The sequence below is a fragment of the Miscanthus floridulus genome, chromosome 10 (genome assembly GCF_019320115.1).
Source record: "Miscanthus floridulus cultivar M001 chromosome 10, ASM1932011v1, whole genome shotgun sequence".
Lineage (NCBI taxonomy): Eukaryota > Viridiplantae > Streptophyta > Magnoliopsida > Poales > Poaceae > Miscanthus > Miscanthus floridulus.
In genome coordinates this window covers 125,271,693-125,280,016 of record NC_089589.1, presented here as the reverse complement: position 1 = coordinate 125,280,016, position 8,324 = coordinate 125,271,693, and the positions used below count along the sequence as shown (strand labels likewise).

The window sequence follows — 8,324 nt, the reverse complement described above, 5'->3', positions numbered from 1 at the left end:
AGGTCAGAATGTCGAGGTGTTTGAGGGGCCGACGTTGATTGCCTGGCTAGTTGAGTCTGCAAACTGCTGCTGCCTTCTTTGGAGCGAGGGTTTTGAGCTGTTCTGCTGAGTGGCACGTGAGGTGCAGGCTTCTGCCTTGGTGAGGGTTCTTGTGCATTGGCGTCGTTGTTGGTACCGAGGTGCTGCTGTATGTGTTTGGTTTTGCTTTCTTTCGGTACCTGATCTTCTTGCTATGGTTGGTGCTGTTTTAGGCAGCATTCGAGGGCTCGTGTCAAGACACTACCGCAAAAACAATTCTAGGAGACAGATTCTCTGCAGAGAGGGCATATCTAGTAACTGCCTCCGTAAATGGACAGGGGCCTCCAGTAAAAGGACAACCTTTGAAAATCATTTATAAAGGCGGGCGTCCTAAGACGACCACCTCTAAATATTATCGAATAAGAGAGACGGTCACCTTTGGACACCCATCTCTGTAAATAAATTCTAGAGACGGGCATCTTATGATTCATGTTATTAGGGGATTTCTGATTTTTTTTTCGTTTTCCTAGGAGCACCAACGGAGAAGGGAAGGGTGCCTGCTTTCTTTTTCTCCAAAGATTAGGAGATTCAGGAGTTTTTTCCTTTTTCCATAGTTATTTTATTCGTCTAATTAATTCATAAAATTAAAAAAATCAATAACTCAGATTTGTTTGAGCTTGGCCCTGTTCACTTCTCTTATAATTCGTATTTTTCAGCCGAAACAGTGTTACGGTTTGTTTTTTCAGCGAAGCGAACGGGGCCATTGCCTTGTACCTCGTAATGAAAGTACCGAAGCATTGAATGCCTTGAGTAATAACTGTTTTTTGTTTGTGTGTGTGTGTGTGCGTGCGTGCATGGTGGTGGTGGTGGGGGTCTGCTTGGCTCGCCCTCAGTAGCACTGCATCGTCCCACCAACCTGGCCCAAAGCCCCGAGGGGCTACTGGCCACGGCTGAACCCTCGATCACCCTTTTTCCCTCAATTTCGAGGAAACAGCCAGCATAGTTTCGAGTAAACGTAGTCCTCTAGTTACCCTCGTGGAGACCTTCGCCACCGTCCTTACCGGCGCCCTCTGCGAAGGATGCCTCGTCTCCTTGCCCTTGCAGGTCAAAGAATTTCCTACGAAATCGACGAGCCTGGTGGAACCCTTGAGTGACCATCTCCAAGTCACGGAAGATGATGGTCTCCCCAAGTGGAGCCCCAACGGCGTCAGCTGGGTGGTTAGGAACCGGAGGGTGCAATGACCATGGTGCTCCCATGCGCTTGTAAAAAGGGTCCCTAGCCGGCCTGGTGTGGCCTATAATTATCCGGTGGGCACTACAGCAATGGATGCTGAATTAATGGTTATTTACTACTGAATTTAGTTTTGTCCCATCCGGTCCCACTTTATATAACCCTTGCTTTCTATCACCCTGTGGGACACCCTCGACGTCCTCCGCGCTATTTCCTAGCGAGGGTAGGAGGCTGAGCGAAGCCCCCACAAATTTTAAAGAACACATTTGGCCACAAATAATCATGTTATTGAGGGGTAACATAGCTCTGTCCATTGACTCATTGTAATGCACCATCATTTTTACTTACATTTATAAATAATATAAAGAGAACAATATATATATTAGTTCCTTGTTGAATTTTGTCCTTTCGAAGACGAAGGCAACGAAGATGTCAAAGAGCGACCTCTGCGAGCAGCTCGTTGAGGATGGATGGGCCACTATCTCCTAATTGCTGAAAGCCATCGGTTTCCGCGGCTGCCTTCAGATTGCTACCCGACATGAGGAACTTGAAACATGCCTTCCTGAGCCCATTGCAACCATGTTGGTCGGCCAATGCCAATACCGTTCCAACGTTGCTCGTGTCAATGGAGCTGCAAAGCTTGTGCTCTGATAGTAGCTTAAGCCTGTCTAAGCCATATCTATCCGATCCACCACGACGAGTAAGTGCTGAGCCATGGCCACCTCATCATCAACATCCTCGTCGTCATCATCCATCTCAGGCGGCAGCGAGTCGGTGTAGACGAAGTGGAGCAGGGCCCTGAACACCCTGCTTCGATGTCCTCAATCCGCACGCAAGCCAAAGTCTTCTCCTTCATCGGGCCAAAGAGCCCTGCCATGAAGACCGGTGACCGAGCGGCGAGTATGCACCTATGCACTGCTACGGTCTCCCCGGTGACCTCAAAAGTAACGTCCGTCGTCCCTTCTCCGCGAGCAAGGAGACGGCCTAGATGCAGGTGCATGTCAGACGGCGGCACAGCAACGAGTCTATCAGTCGTCGCATGGTCCTCTCTATGGATCTCGTTGTAGACGGTGACGTCGCATCTAATCCTGAAGCAGTCATCTCTCAGGTACGGCGACTGCTCCAGCGCATGCCTCCTGAATTCCTGATGAACCTGTGGAAGCCCCACGGGACACCGTTGCACATGAGCCTCTTTATCTCGCCGCCGTGGTGGACGTACACGAACGACGGCACCGGCTCGCCGTCCCTGTCGAGCAAGCTGAACTTGAACTTCGCATAGGCGTCGATGCCGTGGCTCTGGTCGAGGTGCAGGTAGACGGATATCCAGCCGGCGTTCTTGACTCCGCGGCCGTCGGGGAAGCAGTGGATGGACCAGCGGCATCCTCCGAGGGTGAAGGCGCAGGACATGAAGGAGTCGCCCTTGATGAGACGATTGATCCGGGAGTACCCTTTCATGGTCAGCACGTGCGACCCGGCCACGGACTCAGCGACAATGGCTGACGCGCTTGTTGGCGGCGGCACAGGCACAGGTGGCAAAGAGGTCGGCGTGTTGATGGAGTTGGAGCACCAGCCCGCCACCGTCGCTAGCAGGCGAAGGAGCATGGAGAACGAACGGCTGTAATGCGAACAACGTGCGAGGGATTATTAGGATGCAAACGAGACGGAGAGGCTGCGGTCGTTATTCATACATACAAGGCTCAACTTCTAACAAATTGTTTTAAAACGTTTGACATTGTTAATGATAATTATGAAGCACGCTTCATGTTTCTTCTACTCAAATTAAATATATGTATCTATATCTAATAATAAAGAGGAAAAATTTCTGGACAATTTTTTTTCGTCCAGCCTTGCCAATGACCGACTCGGTCGGGCTCGGTCTCACGGTGGAAAAAGAGATTAGGAGTGGGGAGAGAATAGAAAGGAATTCGGGGTCCAGATGTAAACATGCCAGAGAGAAAGAAAATGTGTGAGGGTCTTAATAATTTTTGAAATAGATCGGGGTTCCAGATGCAAAATATCTAAATCTGAGTGGGCCTCTCCTGGTGGGCTTTTTTTTACTTGGCCGAATCGTTGCAGTTGGGTCGGCTTCGTTGTGGGCTTGACCAAGCCCATACAAGCCTTTTTCCTTTTCTTTTGTTTTTCTCTTTTTCTATAAAAAAGAGAAATCTTGCAAAATTCACCAAAAATCATAGAAAAATCAGAAAAATGTCAAACCCGTTTTAGTTTCATAAAAAAATATGATCTATCAATAGATGCTCTGAATCTTGTTAGGTTGTGCTTTGTCTATAGGTGTGTTAAATCATCGTTGTGTTAAATCATCCTTGCATATGTTCCATGCATATAGGTTCGGCGATGACCGAGAACGGGACAGAGGCAGACCCGAAATACGCAGAGGATGTCCTCGTCGTCGGTGTTCCCAGAGCCTTCACTAACTCTTTGTCGTCTGGTCCCTGCTCAAGACAAGCCCCAGTGCATAACCCCTACTTTTCAACACTTATTATGCTTGTTTGCGCATTAAGTTTTGAGGAGAAAGATTTATAACTTCTTATGTAGTTTTGGTAAAAAAAACAAAACTTATTTTTACTAAATATGGATTAGTCAATGGGACACTAACTATTTCGTGAACCGAAATCTTGGGCAGATTATTGTCTAATGAAATCTAAACAATGTATTTATGTAAATCCTGACAAGAGCTGCCATGTTAAAAATCAAGAGAGATCTTCCGTCATAATCATTGGCGGACAGACCAATCCTAACACATCGACCAAAAAGTTACAGAACTTGATATGATGCGTCAAAAAAGCTATAAAGGTCGATATTGAGTCATAGAAACACATAGGTAGTATGAAAAAGCTACAAAGTTATGATATATTTATACGTAAATAATTATATGTTTTGCAACAGAAAGAAAAATATATACCAAGGTATATTTTAATAAAATGCAGGTTTAATAGGCATTATTATTTATTGTCAGCAATAACTTATATTATGGATGTGATGGTCATCATAAAATAAATTATAAAAGCACAAAACATAAGTAGATATATACCATTCACGTTATCTTTTTGCATGAATGTTTAGTAGTTTTTTTCTCCCGTTACAACGCACTAGTAACTATAATAAGTGGGTTTAGTTCTCAGAAATGACTGCAGGCAAATAATTTTTTTATTCTCCTATATATGTAGACTATATGTATCGCAGGGACATATTTCCTAGTGACTAATAAGATCGAGGTGAGTCTCTGTTAGAGACCTGATAATATTGAGATGCCCCTTAGATCGGTTACTTGGGCCTACTACCTTTCTGGCCCAGTAACTTTAAAGGCCCATATGGATTTATCCATTGCCTGCTTCTTCTTTCCTTGGTCCAAAATAAAATTGCAAAAAGATACTGCCTGACTAGATCCATAGTTGATAAAAGAAAACAGACTAGATGTACATATGGGCCGAGGCAAATGGGCTGGCACGAGGCCCGCAATTTTGGCCTAGCCATAAGAACGAGCACAACCTGAATTTTATAGGGCTGGGTTGGTACAGCCTTTACTATAGTGCTGTGTTTGGGTCTGAGGTAAGGCTCGGTGGGCAACGTAGGTAAACCCGATATAACTATCGGTTTAACCTAGGAGTAACCTCGGCTTGCATATAACAAGAAACTCCTCTCATCGGCGGCGACCGCCTCCATCACAATGCCTCTGTTAATCAGGCTTTTTGGAGGCGCCATTTACAAACACGGCCGCCTCCATTAATGGTCCCCAGAAAACACCGAACCTAAAATTTTGCAACTTTGGGGAATCAAACTCATGACCGAGTAACATCTCCCTAACACTACACACAGTCATCTGTGACTATATATAATATGTTATCTTTGTATATCAATATTTCATATTTTTATACTAATCATTTTGGCTACTAATGAACTCAAATGGAAAAACATTTAACAACAAAGTTTTAAAACTTGTCAAGCACTATGTTGAAACTAGCGGTTTCAGACAGCGTGGGGGAGACAGAGGCCTCCGCCCGTCAGGCGTCGCCCTCAGGCGGAGACTCGGGATAGGCACGACAGGAGAGCGTGTAGGAAGCTGGCACGGAAAGCTAGGGTTTCATTAATTCATCCACCATCCCCCTGCACGGTTACAAGTGTTCCCTATTTATAGGGCTCAACTACTTCTTGACAGAATTTATTACAATGCCCCTCAACTGCTACAGTTCATTCCTGGAATATTCTGCCACTAGTCTCTTGTTTGCGGGGCAATCCTGCCACACAGTCTTCAAGTAACGGGCCTCCATGAGCGACCGGCCCACCGTGCCTCAGTCTTCGGCCCAAAGGCCTGGGTTCCCGACGCTGGCCTCCGTCTTCAGCGGTGCGCCGTTGCCTTGGCGGGTCTCCACCGGTCCGGTCAGAGACATCATCCGTAGGTCTCCGCCCGGCCGCGCGGGGGCCATGGTTCCCGACGCTGGCCTCCGTCTTCAGGGGCGCGCCGTTGCCTTGGCGGGTCTCCGCCGGTCCGGTCGGAGACATCATCCGTAGGTCTCCGCCCGGCCGCACGGGGGCCATGCTGGCGCGCTCGCGCGGACCACGGGCGCCTGCGCTTGAGTACCTGCACACACTTAGACAAGATTGTTTGTTTGATTAGTTCAGAGGTAGGGCAGCCTCTGCCCTCATCGCCGGAGCGGTCGGAGGTGTCTGTGCCTGGCCCAGGCGGAATCCGCGATGGGCTCGCTGAGCCTCGTGCAGCGCCCTTCGAGCATAGCCAGGAAAGTTCCTTTAGTCAGCGCTAGGTCTCCGCCCTAAGACGGTCGAAGACGCCTTGGTGACACCTCGCTGTCGGAGACCTTCGCCACCCGCCGATGCCGTGTTACAACAGTTCCCCCCTTTTGAGACCATGGTTCGCCTGAGCGTGCCGTGAGCTCAAAACGCCTTGACCAAAGGCGTCCGCGGGGGCGGAGGCCACACGCATTGGCGTCTTCGAGCGAGGCCCCGCTACTTCCCCCTAGCCCTCTCTGGCGTGGCCGCTGGTCTCGTTGAGAGTAGCCGTTGGGCAGCAAATCTAGCCGTTGTCCTCTGGTGCGGCCATTTATGCCGTGTCAGTTTTCGTTGTATACCTTACGACTTTTTCGGAGATGACCGTTGTGCGGCAGGCGAATTCTCCGGAGATGACCGTTGTACGGCGGGAGCCGGACCGCCTGCCTACGTCCTATATAAGGGTGTTGTTGGTGGCGGGGTCCCCCCCCCCCCCGCATTGCTCATTCGCCTTCCTTGCCACTGAGAAGTCGCTCTCTGCTCTCTTCACTTTCGCCTTTTGCTGCCCTTGCGCGTTCCGTCTTTCTTCCTTCGTCTCGCGCTTAGGCTGCTGTCGCGGTGGCTTTCTTTTCCGCCTCCGCCCAAACTCGTCGGCCCGCCTTTTTCGGACCCTATCGCCACCTTCTCAGCGTTAGGGCTGCTGGCTGGGGTGCGCGTTTTGAGGAGTGCATGCTTGCCTCTGCCTCCGCGTTGGAGTTTGAAAAGCTAGTGGAGGAGGATTTGGGGAGTGTCTCTACGTCCGTCGGAGACCTGATCGCTGCGGATACCAGAGATATGGCGATAAAGTCTTGGGATTTCAGCCCCTCCTCCATTACTAAAGAGGCAATCGCGGAGATGTTGAAGGAATCGTGTTTTCCTTCTTTGAGGGTAAAAATCCCTCCGCCTGGCCAGACTGTTCCGGAACCGAAGGAGGGATATGCGGTGGTCTTTTGAGACTTCTTCACCTGCGGCCTCCGCCTTCCTTACATCCCCTTCCTTCGCCGGGTGTTGGAGACCTTCAATGTCCAGCTCCATCATCTGACTCCTACTACTTTCCTCACGCTTAGCAAATTCTGCTGGGCGTGCGTTTCTTATGGTGCCGAGCCGGATGTGGACACCTTCTGCGCGTACTATGAGCTGCAGAAGCAGCCAAAGAAGAAGAAGGAGGTGCGGGAGGGCAAGGAGGTGGAGGTCACCTACCAGTATGGTAGTTGCACTTTTATGTCTAAAAGGAACCAAGGCGTGGACCGCCTGGAGATCTCTTTTTGCCAGAAGGGCAAGTGGGACCGCGGCTTGCTTGAGCAATGGTTCTACGTGAAGACCTACGGGGTCCGTAGCACTACCGAGGATGGTGTGGAGGTCTCGGAGTATCCATTGACTTCAAGGATGGAGGAGATGGCGCCACACACGTGCGTGGATCCGCCGGAGGAGGTGTCTCCGACGAGGGAGGCTTGTGATCAAGCTTTTGCGGCAGCGTGCCGCTACTCCGGTGGTCGTGACCTGGTGGAGGAGATTATGGCCTCCAACTACTAGCCCCTGGGCAAAAACAACCCAGCCTTTCGGCTGGAACAGGTGAAGGTTCCTATTTTTGGGCCGGAGGCCGGGATTCCGTTCCCCCGCTTCGGTCAGTCTTTGGGGGAGGGGGTGATGGAGGACAGTTTCATCTCCGAGGTTGAGGAAGCCGCCGTAGGGTTGGTTGGCAAGATTTTTGAGTGTGAGTACACGTCTCGGATGGCCGTGGCAGGCACCATGCCACGGCTCAATCGAGTTTTTGAGGAGGTTGGGATCATCTACCAGGAGCGCGAGGTTCCCGCGGAGGTCCTGGCTTCGATTGAGAAGAAGAAGAAGAAGAAGAAGAAGAAGGCCTTCGTGAAGAATGTTACGGCGGTGGCCGAGTCTAAGAAGAGGAAGGGCGCCGTTGTTGCTCGGGCGCCTGCGAAAAAGAAGAAGAAGAGCGGTGCTCCTTTGATCGCGCCGGCCATGTCTTCTGCCAGTAGTGCGGGGGCTGCCTCCGCTGGCAGTGAAGACGTTCAGAGCTCCTCCGTCCTGTCAGCGGACGTGCGGGTTGCGAGCGGGGAGGATCGCGGCTCTCCTGTAGCTCCGGTGTGCCCTGTGAGCGGCGCTGGGCGTTCGGAAGCCAGCGCTGCTCCGGCGCGCTCCTCGCATGGTGCTATGAGTGTTGGCGAACAGCCGGAAGGTAGCGCCGCCGAGCCTATGCCCGACATTCTTGGCGGGCTGTGTTCAAGCTCTGAAGAGGGCACGGAGGCCGTCTTGCGGCATGCTCCTTCGTCTCCCG

General features: G+C 50.6%; 1 pseudogene; it reads right to left on the bottom strand.

The window, feature by feature from the left end:
* Positions 1–1,681: 1,681 nt before the first annotated feature.
* LOC136489532 (BTB/POZ and MATH domain-containing protein 2-like) lies at positions 1,682–2,851 on the bottom strand (annotated as a pseudogene).
* Between the last annotated feature and the right edge of the window lie 5,473 nt (positions 2,852–8,324).